The sequence below is a fragment of the Amia ocellicauda genome, unplaced genomic scaffold, assembly GCF_036373705.1.
Source record: "Amia ocellicauda isolate fAmiCal2 unplaced genomic scaffold, fAmiCal2.hap1 HAP1_SCAFFOLD_65, whole genome shotgun sequence".
In the NCBI taxonomy this organism is placed as follows: domain Eukaryota; kingdom Metazoa; phylum Chordata; class Actinopteri; order Amiiformes; family Amiidae; genus Amia; species Amia ocellicauda.
Genome location: NW_027102995.1, coordinates 15001 through 30000, shown reverse-complemented (window position 1 = coordinate 30000; position 15000 = coordinate 15001). Strand labels below are relative to the sequence as shown.

Genomic DNA, 15000 nt, shown 5'->3' with positions numbered 1-15000 from the left:
GCTCTACTTAAAGGGAAGGCAATATCCGTTTCTGCCGCTCATACTTGCAGTTGAACTGTCTCTCTACTCTAAAGTCCGGGACACACCAGCGCGCCGCAGACAGTCCCTGCTAACACGAAACGTTGTGGCAACGTTGTGCGTTAGCTGGGGTGCCACACCAGACCGGAACTATATTTTACAAAACGAACACATTGTCTTGATAATACAGCTGTAATTGAGTGCCTGACACGCCAGTCAAGCGCAATCTTGAGAAGGTGTGCATTTCAATAAGGATTTCAATTGACATGCAGTATGAAACTGAAAGGAGGTTGCATCACTATGATGCATAACATTGCATGTATTGTATTTTCAAGTGTGTGCATTCATCCTGTTGTCATTTTGTTTTGAAAGCAGAAGAATCATTTTTGCTGAGGTTGCTGAGACAAATGTAAACCAGTAAAACATATGAAGAGAAACAAACCTTGAATATAAGTTCAGTTGTTTAAACATTTGACAAACTATGGTGAGGGGGTAAGAAAACACACAAATCCAGCAGCTCCTGTATTTCAATACACCAGAACCCAATATTATTGGCGAGTCGGGTAGTCCATCTTCACAGTTCGAGGGCAGGCATCATTTCAGTAATTTCATCCCGTTGCATTCACATCCGTGCCTTGAATGAGATTGAATGTGATCTTTGCTCTCAAGTATGTTCCCAAGTTTTACACTTTCGTGCTTTGCATGAATGGGAATGGAACCGTGTGTGTTGAATGAGGCTCCTTGTGAGCACTGAACTTTGTCCGGTGGAGTTCCTTTTTGTGTTGCTGTAATTGTGTCATTTCTCGATGAGAAAGATTAGGCAACATTTAGTCACTTCTAGCCATGATGCTCAATTTATTTACGAATGTACCCTAGTTACTAGGGACCGATTACGTTGGAGAACAAGATCTATTGTATGCCTGTGTATTTGGGGAAGTCATATCTGAAATAATGATGAAATTGCGTGTATCCAAAGTTAAAACTCGTGATTTGTCGCCCTCTGGTGTGTAAAAGATGCAAAAGCTTACAGCACCTGGTATTCCCAGGCAGTCTCCCATCCAAGTACTGACCAGGCCCGAGCCTGCTTAGCTTCCGAGATCGGACGAGATCGGGCGTTTTAAGGCTAGTATGGCCGTAAGCCAGGGAGGCTGTCCCTGACGCTCTACTTAAAGGGAAGGCAATATCCGTTTCTGCCGCTCATACTTGCAGTTGAACTGTCTCTCTACTCTAAAGTCCGGGACACACCAGCGCGCCGCAGACAGTCCCTGCTAACACGAAACGTTGTGGCAACGTTGTGCGTTAGCTGGGGTGCCACACCAGACCGGAACTATATTTTACAAAACGAACACATTGTCTTGATAATACAGCTGTAATTGAGTGCCTGACACGCCAGTCAAGCGCAATCTTGAGAAGGTGTGCATTTCAGTAAGGATTTCAATTGACATGCAGTATGAAACTGAAAGGAGGTTGCATCACTATGATGCATAACATTGCATGTATTGTATTTTCAAGTGTGTGCATTCATCCTGTTGTCATTTTGTTTTGAAAGCAGAAGAATCATTTTTGCTGAGGTTGCTGAGACAAATGTAAACCAGTAAAACATATGAAGAGAAACAAACCTTGAATATAAGTTCAGTTGTTTAAACATTTGACAAACTATGGTGAGGGGGTAAGAAAACACACAAATCCAGCAGCTCCTGTATTTCAATACACCAGAACCCAATATTATTGGCGAGTCGGGTAGTCCATCATCACAGTTCGAGGGCAGGCATCATTTCAGTAATTTCATCCCGTTGCATTCACATGCGTGCCTTGAATGAGATTGAATGTGATCTTTGCTCTCAAGTATGTTCCCAAGTTTTACACTTTCGTGCTTTGCATGAATGGGAATGGAACCGTGTGTGTTGAATGAGGCTCCTTGTGAGCACTGAACTTTGTCCGGTGGAGTTCCTTTTTGTGTTGCTGTAATTGTGTCATTTCTCGATGAGAAAGATTAGGCAACATTTAGTCACTTCTAGCCATGATGCTCAATTTATTTACGAATGTACCCTAGTTACTAGGGACCGTTTACGTTGGAGAACAAGATCTATTGTATGCCTGTGTATTTGGGGAAGTCAAATCTGAAATAATGATGAAATTGTGTGTATCCAAAGTTAAAACTCGTGATTTGTCGCCCTCTGGTGTGTAAAAGGTGCAAAAGCTTACAGCACCTGGTATTCCCAGGCGGTCTCCCATCCAAGTACTGACCAGGCCCGAGCCCGCTTGGCTTCCGAGATCGGATGAGATCGGGCGTATTCAGGCTAGTATGGCCGTAAGCCAGGGAGGCTGTCCCTGACGCTCTACTTAAAGGGAAGGCAATATCCGTTTCTGCCGTTCATACTTACAGTTGAACTGTCTCTCTACTCTAAAGCCCGGGATACACCAGCGCGCCGCAGCCAGTCCCTGCTAACACGCCACGTTGTGGCAACATTGTGGCAACGTTGTGCGTTAGCTGGGGTGCCACACCAGACCGGAACTATATATTACAAAACGAACACATTGTCTTGATAAAACAGCTGTAATTGAGTGCCTGACACGCCAGTCAAGCGCAATCTTGAGAAGGTGTGCATTTCAGTAAGGATTTCAATTGACATGCAGTATGAAACTGAAAGGAGGTTGCATCACTATGATGCATAACATTGCATGTATTGTATTTTCAAGTGTGTGCATTCATCCTGTTGTCATTTTGTTTTGAAAGCAGAAGAATCATTCAACAGGTTGCTGAGACAAATGTAAACCAGTAAAACATATGAAGAGAAACAAACCTTGAATATAAGTTCAGTTGTTTAAACATTTGACAAACTATGGTGAGGGGGTAAGAAAACACACAAATCCAGCAGCTCCTGTATTTCAATACACCAGAACCCAATATTATTGGCGAGTCGGGTAGTCCATCATCACAGTTCGAGGGCAGGCATCATTTCAGTAATTTCATCCCGTTGCATTCACATCCGTGCCTTGAATGAGATTGAATGTGATCTTTGCTCTCAAGTATGTTCCCAAGTTTTACACTTTCGTGCTTTGCATGAATGGGAATGGAACCGTGTGTGTTGAATGAGGCTCCTTGTGAGCACTGAACTTTGTCCGGTGGAGTTCCTTTTTGTGTTGCTGTAATTGTGTCATTTCTCGATGAGAAAGATTAGGCAACATTTAGTCACTTCTAGCCATGATGCTCAATTTATTTACGAATGTACCCTAGTTACTAGGGACCGTTTACGTTGGAGAACAAGATCTATTGTATGCCTGTGTATTTGGGGAAGTCAAATCTGAAATAATGATGAAATTGCGTGTATCCAAAGTTAAGACTCGTGATTTGTCGCCCTCTGGTGTGTAAAAGATGCAAAAGCTTACAGCACCTGGTATTCCCAGGCGGTCTCCCATCCAAGTACTGACCAGGCCCGAGCCTGCTTAGCTTCCGAGATTGGACGAGATCGGGCGTATTCAGGCTAGTATGGCCGAAAGCCAGGGAGGCTGTCCCTGACGCTCTACTTAAAGGGAAGGCAATATCCGTTTCTGCCGCTCATACTTGCAGTTGAACTGTCTCTCTACTCTAAAGTCCGGGACACACCAGCGCGCCGCAGACAGTCCCTGCTAACACGAAACGTTGTGGCAACGTTGTGCGTTAGCTGGGGTGCCACACCAGACCGGAACTATATTTTACAAAACGAACACATTGTCTTGATAATACAGCTGTAATTGAGTGCCTGACACGCCAGTCAAGCGCAATCTTGAGAAGGTGTGCATTTCAGTAAGGATTTCAATTGACATGCAGTATGAAACTGAAAGGAGGTTGCATCACTATGATGCATAACATTGCATGTATTGTATTTTCAAGTGTGTGCATTCATCCTGTTGTCATTTTGTTTTGAAAGCAGAAGAATCATTCAACAGGTTGCTGAGACAAATGTAAACCAGTAAAACATATGAAGAGAAACAAACCTTGAATATAAGTTCAGTTGTTTAAACATTTGACAAACTATGGTGAGGGGGTAAGAAAACACACAAATCCAGCAGCTCCTGTATTTCAATACACCAGAACCCAATATTATTGGCGAGTCGGGTAGTCCATCATCACAGTTCGAGGGCAGGCATCATTTCAGTAATTTCATCCCGTTGCATTCACATCCGTGCCTTGAATGAGATTGAATGTGATCTTTGCTCTCAAGTATGTTCCCAAGTTTTACACTTTCGTGCTTTGCATGAATGGGAATGGAACCGTGTGTGTTGAATGAGGCTCCTTGTGAGCACTGAACTTTGTCCGGTGGAGTTCCTTTTTGTGTTGCTGTAATTGTGTCATTTCTCGATGAGAAAGATTAGGCAACATTTAGTCACTTCTAGCCATGATGCTCAATTTATTTACGAATGTACCCTAGTTACTAGGGACCGTTTACGTTGGAGAACAAGATCTATTGTATGCCTGTGTATTTGGGGAAGTCAAATCTGAAATAATGATGAAATTGCGTGTATCCAAAGTTAAAACTCGTGATTTGTCGCCCTCTGGTGTGTAAAAGATGCAAAAGCTTACAGCACCTGGTAATCCCAGGCGGTCTCCCATCCAAGTACTGACCAGGCCCGAGCCTGCTTAGCTTCCGAGATTGGATGAGATCGGGCGTATTCAGGCTAGTATGGCCGAAAGCCAGGGAGGCTGTCCCTGACGCTCTACTTAAAGGGAAGGCAATATCCGTTTCTGCCGCTCATACTTGCAGTTGAACTGTCTCTCTACTCTAAAGTCCGGGACACACCAGCGCGCCGCAGACAGTCCCTGCTAACACGAAACGTTGTGGCAACGTTGTGCGTTAGCTGGGGTGCCACACCAGACCGGAACTATATTTTACAAAACGAACACATTGTCTTGATAATACAGCTGTAATTGAGTGCCTGACACGCCAGTCAAGCGCAATCTTGAGAAGGTGTGCATTTCAGTAAGGATTTCAATTGACATGCAGTATGAAACTGAAAGGAGGTTGCATCACTATGATGCATAACATTGCATGTATTGTATTTTCAAGTGTGTGCATTCATCCTGTTGTCATTTTGTTTTGAAAGCAGAAGAATCATTCAACAGGTTGCTGAGACAAATGTAAACCAGTAAAACATATGAAGAGAAACAAACCTTGAATATAAGTTCAGTTGTTTAAACATTTGACAAACTATGGTGAGGGGGTAAGAAAACACACAAATCCAGCAGCTCCTGTATTTCAATACACCAGAACCCAATATTATTGGCGAGTCGGGTAGTCCATCATCACAGTTCGAGGGCAGGCATCATTTCAGTAATTTCATCCCGTTGCATTCACATCCGTGCCTTGAATGAGATTGAATGTGATCTTTGCTCTCAAGTATGTTCCCAAGTTTTACACTTTCGTGCTTTGCATGAATGGGAATGGAACCGTGTGTGTTGAATGAGGCTCCTTGTGAGCACTGAACTTTGTCCGGTGGAGTTCCTTTTTGTGTTGCTGTAATTGTGTCATTTCTCGATGAGAAAGATTAGGCAACATTTAGTCACTTCTAGCCATGATGCTCAATTTATTTACGAATGTACCCTAGTTACTAGGGACCGTTTACGTTGGAGAACAAGATCTATTGTATGCCTGTGTATTTGGGGAAGTCAAATCTGAAATAATGATGAAATTGCGTGTATCCAAAGTTAAAACTCGTGATTTGTCGCCCTCTGGTGTGTAAAAGATGCAAAAGCTTACAGCACCTGGTAATCCCAGGCGGTCTCCCATCCAAGTACTGACCAGGCCCGAGCCTGCTTAGCTTCCGAGATCGGGCGTATTCAGGCTAGTATGGCCGTAAGCCAGGGAGGCTGTCCCTGACGCTCTACTTAAAGGGAAGGCAATATCCGTTTCTGCCGCTGATACTTGCAAATGAACTGTCTCTCTACTCTAAAGTCCGGGACACACCAGCGCGCCGCAGACAGTCCCTGCTAACACGAAACGTTGTGGCAACGTTGTGGCAACGTTGTGCGTTAGCTGGGGTGCCACACCAGACCGGAACTATATTTTACAAAACGAACACATTGTCTTGATAATACAGCTGTAATTGAGTGCCTGACACGGCAGTCAAGCGCAATCTTGAGAAGGTGTGCATTTCAGTAAGGATTTCAATTGACATGCAGTATGAAACTGAAAGGAGGTTGCATCACTATGATGCATAACATTGCATGTATTGTATTTTCAAGTGTGTGCATTCATCCTGTTGTCATTTTGTTTTGAAAGCAGAAGAATCATTCAACAGGTTGCTGAGACAAATGTAAACCAGTAAAACATATGAAGAGAAACAAACCTTGAATATAAGTTCAGTTGTTTAAACATTTGACAAACTATGGTGAGGGGGTAAGAAAACACACAAATCCAGCAGCTCCTGTATTTCAATACACCAGAACCCAATATTATTGGCGAGTCGGGTAGTCCATCATCACAGTTCGAGGGCAGGCATCATTTCAGTAATTTCATCCCGTTGCATTCACATCCGTGCCTTGAATGAGATTGAATGTGATCTTTGCTCTCAAGTATGTTCCCAAGTTTTACACTTTCGTGCTTTGCATGAATGGGAATGGAACCGTGTGTGTTGAATGAGGCTCCTTGTGAGCACTGAACTTTGTCCGGTGGAGTTCCTTTTTGTGTTGCTGTAATTGTGTCATTTCTCGATGAGAAAGATTAGGCAACATTTAGTCACTTCTAGCCATGATGCTCAATTTATTTACGAATGTACCCTAGTTACTAGGGACCGTTTACGTTGGAGAACAAGATCTATTGTATGCCTGTGTATTTGGGGAAGTCAAATCTGAAATAATGATGAAATTGCGTGTATCCAAAGTTAAAACTCGTGATTTGTCGCCCTCTGGTGTGTAAAAGATGCAAAAGCTTACAGCACCTGGTATTCCCAGGCGGTCTCCCATCCAAGTACTGACCAGGCCCGAGCCTGCTTAGCTTCCGAGATCGGGCGTATTCAGGCTAGTATGGCCGTTAGCCAGGGAGGCTGTCCCTGACGCTCTACTTAAAGGGAAGGCAATATCCGTTTCTGCCGCTCATACTTGCAAATGAACTGTCTCTCTACTCTAAAGTCCGGGACACACCAGCGCGCCGCAGACAGTCCCTGCTAACACGAAACGTTGTGGCAACGTTGTGCGTTAGCTGGGGTGCCACACCAGACCGGAACTATATTTTACAAAACGAACACATTGTCTTGATAATACAGCTGTAATTGAGTGCCTGACACGCCAGTCAAGCGCAATCTTGAGAAGGTGTGCATTTCAGTAAGGATTTCAATTGACATGCAGTATGAAACTGAAAGGAGGTTGCATCACTATGATGCATAACATTGCATGTATTGTATTTTCAAGTGTGTGCATTCATCCTGTTGTCATTTTGTTTTGAAAGCAGAAGAATCATTCAACAGGTTGCTGAGACAAATGTAAACCAGTAAAACATATGAAGAGAAATAAACCTTGAATATAAGTTCAGTTGTTTAAACATTTGACAAACTATGGTGAGGGGGTAAGAAAACACACAAATCCAGCAGCTCCTGTATTTCAATACACCAGAACCCAATATTATTGGCGAGTCGGGTAGTCCATCATCACAGTTCGAGGGCAGGCATCATTTCAGTAATTTCATCCCGTTGCATTCACATCCGTGCCTTGAATGAGATTGAATGTGATCTTTGCTCTCAAGTATGTTCCCAAGTTTTACACTTTCGTGCTTTGCATGAATGGGAATGGAACCGTGTGTGTTGATTGAGGCTCCTTGTGAGCACTGAACTTTGTCCGGTGGAGTTCCTTTTTGTGTTGCTGTAATTGTGTCATTTCTCGATGAGAAAGATTAGGCAACATTTAGTCACTTCTAGCCATGATGCTCAATTTATTTACGAATGTACCCTAGTTACTAGGGACCGTTTACGTTGGAGAACAAGATCTATTGTATGCCTGTGTATTTGGGGAAGTCAAATCTGAAATAATGATGAAATTGCGTGTATCCAAAGTTAAAACTCGTGATTTGTCGCCCTCTGGTGTGTAAAAGATGCAAAAGCTTACAGCACCTGGTATTCCCAGGTGGTCTCCCATCCAAGTACTGACCAGGCCCGAGCCTGCTTAGCTTCCGAGATCGGACGAGATCGGGCGTATTCAGACTAGTATGGCCGTAAGCCAGGGAGGCTGTCCCTGACCCTCTACTTAAAGGGAAGGCAATATCCGTTTCTTCCACTCATACTTGCAGTTGAACTGTCTCTCTACTCTAAAGTCCGGGACACACCAGCACGCTGCAGACAGTCCCTGCTAACACGAAACGTTGTGGCAACGTTGTGCGTTAGCTGGGGTGCCACACCAGACCGGAACTATATTTTACAAAACGAACACATTGTCTTGATAATACAGCTGTAATTGAGTGCCTGACACGCCAGTCAAGCGCAATCTTGAGAAGGTGTGCATTTCAGTAAGGATTTCAATTGACATGCAGTATGAAACTGAAAGGAGGTTGCATCACTATGATGCATAACATTGCATGTATTGTATTTTCAAGTGTGTACATTCATCCTGTTGTCATTTTGTTTTGAAAGCAGAAGAATCATTCAACAGGTTGCTGAGACAAATGTAAACCAGTAAAACATATGAAGAGAAATAAACCTTGAATATAAGTTCAGTTGTTTAAACATTTGACAAACTATGGTGAGGGGGTAAGAAAACACACAAATCCAGCAGCTCCTGTATTTCAATACACCAGAACCCAATATTATTGGCGAGTCGGGTAGTCCATCATCACAGTTCGAGGGCAGGCATCATTTCAGTAATTTCATCCCGTTGCATTCACATCCGTGCCTTGAATGAGATTGAATGTGATCTTTGCTCTCAAGTATGTTCCCAGGTTTTACACTTTCGTGCTTTGCATGAATGGGAATGGAACCGTGTGTGTTGAATGAGGCTCCTTGTGAGCACTGAACTTTGTCCGGTGGAGTTCCTTTTTGTGTTGCTGTAATTGTGTCATTTCTCGATGAGAAAGATTAGGCAACATTTAGTCACTTCTAGCCATGATGCTCAATTTATTTACGAATGTACCCTAGTTACTAGGGACCGTTTACGTTGGAGAACAAGATCTATTGTATGCCTGTGTATTTGGGGAAGTCAAATCTGAAATAATGATGAAATTGCGTGTATCCAAAGTTAAAACTCGTGATTTGTCGCCCTCTGGTGTGTAAAAGATGCCAAAGCCTACAGCACCTGGTATTCCCAGGCGGTCTCCCATCCAAGTACTGACCAGGCCCGAGCCTGCTTAGCTTCCGAGATCGGACGAGATCGGGCGTATTCAGGATAGTATGGCCGTAAGCCAGGAAGGCTGTCCCTGACGCTCTACTTAAAGGGAAGGCAATATCCGTTTCTGCTGTTCATACTTACAGTTGAACTGTCTCTCTACTCTAAAGCCCGGGACACACCAGCGCGCCGCAGACAGTCTCTGCTAACACGCCACGTTGTGGCAACATTGTGGCAACGTTGTGCGTTAGCTGGGGTGCCACACCAGACCGGAACTATATATTACAAAACGAACACATTCTCTTGATAAAACAGCTGTAATTGAGTGCCTGACACGCCAGTCAAGCGCAATCTTAAGTAGGTGTGCATTTCAGTAAGGATTTCAATTGACATGCAGTATGAAACTGAAAGGAGGTTGCATCACTATGATGCATAACATTGCATGTATTGTATTTTCAAGTGTGTGCATTCATCCTGTTGTCATTTTGTTTTGAAAGCAGAAGAATCATTCAACAGGTTGCTGAGACAAATGTAAACCAGTAAAACATATGAAGAGAAACAAACCTTGAATATAAGTTCAGTTGTTTAAACATTTGACAAACTATGGTGAGGGGGTAAGAAAACACACAAATCCAGCAGCTCCTGTATTTCAATACACCAGAACCCAATATTATTGGCGAGTCGGGTAGTCCATCATCACAGTTCGAGGGCAGGCATCATTTCAGTAATTTCATCCCGTTGCATTCACATCCGTGCCTTGAATGAGATTGAATGTGATCTTTGCTCTCAAGTATGTTCCCAAGTTTTACACTTTCGTGCTTTACATGAATGGGAATGGAACCGTGTGTGTTGAATGAGGCTCCTTGTGAGCACTGAACTTTGTCCGGTGGAGTTCCTTTTTGTGTTGCTGTAATTGTGTCATTTCTCGATGAGAAAGATTAGGCAACATTTAGTCACTTCTAGCCATGATGCTCAATTTATTTACGAATGTACCCTAGTTACTAGGGACCGTTTACGTTGGAGAACAAGATCTATTGTATGCCTGTGTATTTGGGGAAGTCAAATCTGAAATAATGATGAAATTGCGTGTATCCAAAGTTAAAACTCGTGATTTGTCGCCCTCTGGTGTGTAAAAGATGCAAAAGCTTACAGCACCTGGTATTCCCAGGCGGTCTCCCATCCAAGTACTGACCAGGCCCGAGCCTGCTTGGCTTCCGAGATCGGACGAGATCGGGCGTATTCAGGCTAGTATGGCCGTAAGCCAGGAAGGCTGTCCCTGACGCTCTACTTAAAGGGAAGGCAATATCCGTTTCTGCCGCTCATACTTGCAGTTGAACTGTCTCTCTACTCTAAAGTCCGGGACACACCAGCACGCCGCAGACAGTCCCTGCTAACACGAAACGTTGTGGCAACGTTGTGCGTTAGCTGGGGTGCCACACCAGACCGGAACTATATATTACAAAACGAACACATTGTCTTGATAAAACAGCTGTAATTGAGTGCCTGACACGCCAGTCAAGCGCAATCTTGAGAAGGTGTGCATTTCAGTAAGGATTTCAATTGACATGCAGTATGAAACTGAAAGGAGGTTGCATCACTATGATGCATAACATTGCATGTATTGTATTTTCAAGTGTGTGCATTCATCCTGTTGTCATTTTGTTTTGAAAGCAGAAGAATCATTCAACAGGTTGCTGAGACAAATGTAAACCAGTAAAACATATGAAGAGAAACAAACCTTGAATATAAGTTCAGTTGTTTAAACATTTGACAAACTATGGTGAGGGGGTAAGAAAACACACAAATCCAGCAGCTCCTGTATTTCAATACACCAGAACCCAATATTATTGGCGAGTCGGGTAGTCCATCATCACAGTTCGAGGGCAGGCATCATTTCAGTAATTTCATCCCGTTGCATTCACATCCGTGCCTTGAATGAGATTGAATGTGATCTTTGCTCTCAAGTATGTTCCCAAGTTTTACACTTTCGTGCTTTGCATGAATGGGAATGGAACCGTGTGTGTTGAATGAGGCTCCTTGTGAGCACTGAACTTTGTCCGGTGGAGTTCCTTTTTGTGTTGCTGTAATTGTGTCATTTCTCGATGAGAAAGATTAGGCAACATTTAGTCACTTCTAGCCATGATGCTCAATTTATTTACGAATGTACCCTAGTTACTAGGGACCGTTTACGTTGGAGAACAAGATCTATTGTATGCCTGTGTATTTGGGGAAGTCAAATCTGAAATAATGATGAAATTGCGTGTATCCAAAGTTAAAACTCGTGATTTGTCGCCCTCTGGTGTGTAAAAGATGCAAAAGCTTACAGCACCTGTTATTCCCAGGCGGTCTCCCATCCAAGTACTGACCAGGCCCGAGCCTGCTTGGCTTCCGAGATCGGACGAGATCGGGCGTATTCAGGCTAGTATGGCCGTAAGCCAGGGAGGCTCTCCCTGACGCTCTACTTAAAGGGAAGGCAATATCCGTTTCTGCCGCTCATACTTGCAGTTGAACTGTCTCTCTACTCTAAAGTCCGGGACACACCAGCGCGCCGCAGACAGTCCCTGCTAACACGAAACGTTGTGGCAACGTTGTGCGTTAGCTGGGGTGCCACACCAGACCGGAACTATATATTACAAAACGAACACATTGTCTTGATAAAACAGCTGTAATTGAGTGCCTGACACGCCAGTCAAGCGCAATCTTGAGAAGGTGTGCATTTCAGTAAGGATTTCAATTGACATGCAGTATGAAACTGAAAGGAGGTTGCATCACTATGATGCATAACATTGCATGTATTGTATTTTCAAGTGTGTGCATTCATCCTGTTGTCATTTTGTTTTGAAAGCAGAAGAATCATTCAACAGGTTGCTGAGACAAATGTAAACCAGTAAAACATATGAAGAGAAACAAACCTTGAATATAAGTTCAGTTGTTTAAACATTTGACAAACTATGGTGAGGGGGTAAGAAAACACACAAATCCAGCAGCTCCTGTATTTCAATACACCAGAACCCAATATTATTGGCGAGTCGGGAAGTCCATCTTCACAGTTCGAGGGCAGGCATCATTTCAGTAATTTCATCCCGTTGCATTCACATCCGTGCCTTGAATGAGATTGAATGTGATCTTTGCTCTCAAGTATGTTCCCAAGTTTTACACTTTCGTGCTTTGCATGAATGGGAATGGAACCGTGTGTGTTGAATGAGGCTCCTTGTGAGCACTGAACTTTGTCCGGTGGAGTTCCTTTTTGTGTTGCTGTAATTGTGTCATTTCTCGATGAGAAAGATTAGGCAACATTTAGTCACTTCTAGCCATGATGCTCAATTTATTTACGAATGTACCCTAGTTACTAGGGACCGTTTACGTTGGAGAACAAGATCTATTGTATGCCTGTGTATTTGGGGAAGTCAAATCTGAAATAATGATGAAATTGCGTGTATCCAAAGTTAAAACTCGTGATTTGTCGCCCTCTGGTGTGTAAAAGATGCAAAAGCTTACAGCACCTGGTATTCCCAGGCAGTCTCCCATCCAAGTACTGACCAGGCCCGAGCCTGCTTAGCTTCCGAGATCGGACGAGATCGGGCGTATTCAGGCTAGTATGGCCGTAAGCCAGGGAGGCTGTCCCTGACGCTCTACTTAAAGGGAAGGCAATATCCGTTTCTGCCGCTCATACTTGCAGTTGAACTGTCTCTCTACTCTAAAGTCCGGGACACACCAGCGCGCCGCAGACAGTCCCTGCTAACACGAAACGTTGTGGCAACGTTGTGCGTTAGCTGGGGTGCCACACCAGACCGGAACTATATTTTACAAAACGAACACATTGTCTTGATAATACAGCTGTAATTGAGTGCCTGACACGCCAGTCAAGCGCAATCTTGAGAAGGTGTGCATTTCAATAAGGATTTCAATTGACATGCAGTATGAAACTGAAAGGAGGTTGCATCACTATGATGCATAACATTGCATGTATTGTATTTTCAAGTGTGTGCATTCATCCTGTTGTCATTTTGTTTTGAAAGCAGAAGAATCATTCTTGCTGAGGTTGCTGAGACAAATGTAAACCAGTAAAACATATGAAGAGAAACAAACCTTGAATATAAGTTCAGTTGTTTAAACATTTGACAAACTATGGTGAGGGGGTAAGAAAACACACAAATCCAGCAGCTCCTGTATTTCAATACACCAGAACCCAATATTATTGGCGAGTCGGGTAGTCCATCATCACAGTTCGAGGGCAGGCATCATTTCAGTAATTTCATCCCGTTGCATTCACATCCGTGCCTTGAATGAGATTGAATGTGATCTTTGCTCTCAAGTATGTTCCCAAGTTTTACACTTTCGTGCTTTGCATGAATGGGAATGGAACCGTGTGTGTTGAATGAGGCTCCTTGTGAGCACTGAACTTTGTCCGGTGGAGTTCCTTTTTGTGTTGCTGTAATTGTGTCATTTCTCGATGAGAAAGATTAGGCAACATTTAGTCACTTCTAGCCATGATGCTCAATTTATTTACGAATGTACCCTAGTTACTAGGGACCGTTTACGTTGGAGAACAAGATCTATTGTATGCCTGTGTATTTGGGGAAGTAAAATCTGAAATATTGATGAAATTGCGTGTATCCAAAGTTAAAACTCGTGATTTGTCGCCCTCTGGTGTGTAAAAGATGCAAAAGCTTACAGCACCTGGTATTCCCAGGCGGTCTCCCATCCAAGTACTGACCAGGCCCGAGCCTGCTTAGCTTCCGAGATCGGACGAGATCGGGCGTATTCAGGCTAGTATGGCCGTAAGCCAGGGAGGCTGTCCCTGACGCTCTACTTAAAGGGAAGGCAATATCCGTTTCTGCCGCTCATACTTGCAGTTGAACTGTCTCTCTACTCTAAAGTCCGGGACACACCAGCGCGCCGCAGACAGTCCCTGCTAACACGAAACGTTGTGGCAACGTTGTGCGTTAGCTGGGGTGCCACACCAGACCGGAACTATATATTACAAAACGAACACATTGTCTTGATAATACAGCTGTAATTGAGTGCCTGACACGCCAGTCAAGCGCAATCTTGAGAAGGTGTGCATTTCAGTAAGGATTTCAATTGACATGCAGTATGAAACTGAAAGGAGGTTGCATCACTATGATGCATAACATTGCATGTATTGTATTTTCAAGTGTGTGCATTCATCCTGTTGTCATTTTGTTTTGAAAGCAGAAGAATCATTCAACAGGTTGCTGAGACAAATGTAAACCAGTAAAACATATGAAGAGAAACAAACCTTGAATATAAGTTCAGTTGTTTAAACATTTGACAAACTATGGTGAGGGGGTAAGAAAACACACAAATCCAGCAGCTCCTGTATTTCAATACACCAGAACCCAATATTATTGGCGAGTCGGGTAGTCCATCATCACAGTTCGAGGGCAGGCATCATTTCAGTAATTTCATCCCGTTGCATTCACATCCGTGCCTTGAATGAGATTGAATGTGATCTTTGCTCTCAAGTATGTTCCCAAGTTTTACACTTTCGTGCTTTGCATGAATGGGAATGGAACCGTGTGTGTTGAATGAGGCTCCTTGTGAGCACTGAACTTTGTCCGGTGGAGTTCCTTTTTGTGTTGCTGTAATTGTGTCATTTCTCGATGAGAAAGATTAGGCAACATTTAGTCACTTCTAGCCATGATGCTCAATTTATTTACGAATGTACCCTA

At 43.5% G+C, this 15000-nt stretch overlaps 10 non-coding genes and 2 pseudogenes across 10 annotated transcripts; all 12 read right to left on the bottom strand.

Moving 5' to 3' along the window:
* Positions 1 to 1039: 1039 nt before the first annotated feature.
* Positions 1040 to 1158, bottom strand: LOC136741056 (5S ribosomal RNA). Its single transcript, XR_010813811.1, has one exon. It is a non-coding gene; the product is annotated as a 5S ribosomal RNA (ribosomal RNA).
* A 1058-nt stretch (positions 1159 to 2216) lies between these two features.
* LOC136740970 (5S ribosomal RNA) lies at positions 2217 to 2335 on the bottom strand. Its single transcript, XR_010813728.1, has one exon. It is a non-coding gene; the product is annotated as a 5S ribosomal RNA (ribosomal RNA).
* A 1066-nt stretch (positions 2336 to 3401) lies between these two features.
* Positions 3402 to 3520, bottom strand: LOC136741161 (5S ribosomal RNA). The gene has a single exon (XR_010813909.1). It is a non-coding gene; the product is annotated as a 5S ribosomal RNA (ribosomal RNA).
* A 1055-nt stretch (positions 3521 to 4575) lies between these two features.
* Positions 4576 to 4694, bottom strand: LOC136741217 (5S ribosomal RNA). The gene has a single exon (XR_010813961.1). It is a non-coding gene; the product is annotated as a 5S ribosomal RNA (ribosomal RNA).
* Positions 4695 to 5749: 1055 nt separating this feature from the next.
* On the bottom strand, positions 5750 to 5858 carry LOC136741270 (uncharacterized; annotated as a pseudogene).
* A 1066-nt stretch (positions 5859 to 6924) lies between these two features.
* On the bottom strand, positions 6925 to 7033 carry LOC136741260 (uncharacterized; annotated as a pseudogene).
* A 1055-nt stretch (positions 7034 to 8088) lies between these two features.
* Positions 8089 to 8207, bottom strand: LOC136740912 (5S ribosomal RNA). Its single transcript, XR_010813672.1, has one exon. It is a non-coding gene; the product is annotated as a 5S ribosomal RNA (ribosomal RNA).
* A 1055-nt stretch (positions 8208 to 9262) lies between these two features.
* Positions 9263 to 9381, bottom strand: LOC136741145 (5S ribosomal RNA). The gene has a single exon (XR_010813895.1). It is a non-coding gene; the product is annotated as a 5S ribosomal RNA (ribosomal RNA).
* Positions 9382 to 10447: 1066 nt separating this feature from the next.
* LOC136740951 (5S ribosomal RNA) lies at positions 10448 to 10566 on the bottom strand. Its single transcript, XR_010813709.1, has one exon. It is a non-coding gene; the product is annotated as a 5S ribosomal RNA (ribosomal RNA).
* A 1055-nt stretch (positions 10567 to 11621) lies between these two features.
* LOC136741080 (5S ribosomal RNA) lies at positions 11622 to 11740 on the bottom strand. The gene has a single exon (XR_010813833.1). It is a non-coding gene; the product is annotated as a 5S ribosomal RNA (ribosomal RNA).
* A 1055-nt stretch (positions 11741 to 12795) lies between these two features.
* LOC136741009 (5S ribosomal RNA) lies at positions 12796 to 12914 on the bottom strand. The gene has a single exon (XR_010813766.1). It is a non-coding gene; the product is annotated as a 5S ribosomal RNA (ribosomal RNA).
* Positions 12915 to 13972: 1058 nt separating this feature from the next.
* On the bottom strand, positions 13973 to 14091 carry LOC136740936 (5S ribosomal RNA). The gene has a single exon (XR_010813695.1). It is a non-coding gene; the product is annotated as a 5S ribosomal RNA (ribosomal RNA).
* Positions 14092 to 15000: the final 909 nt, after the last annotated feature.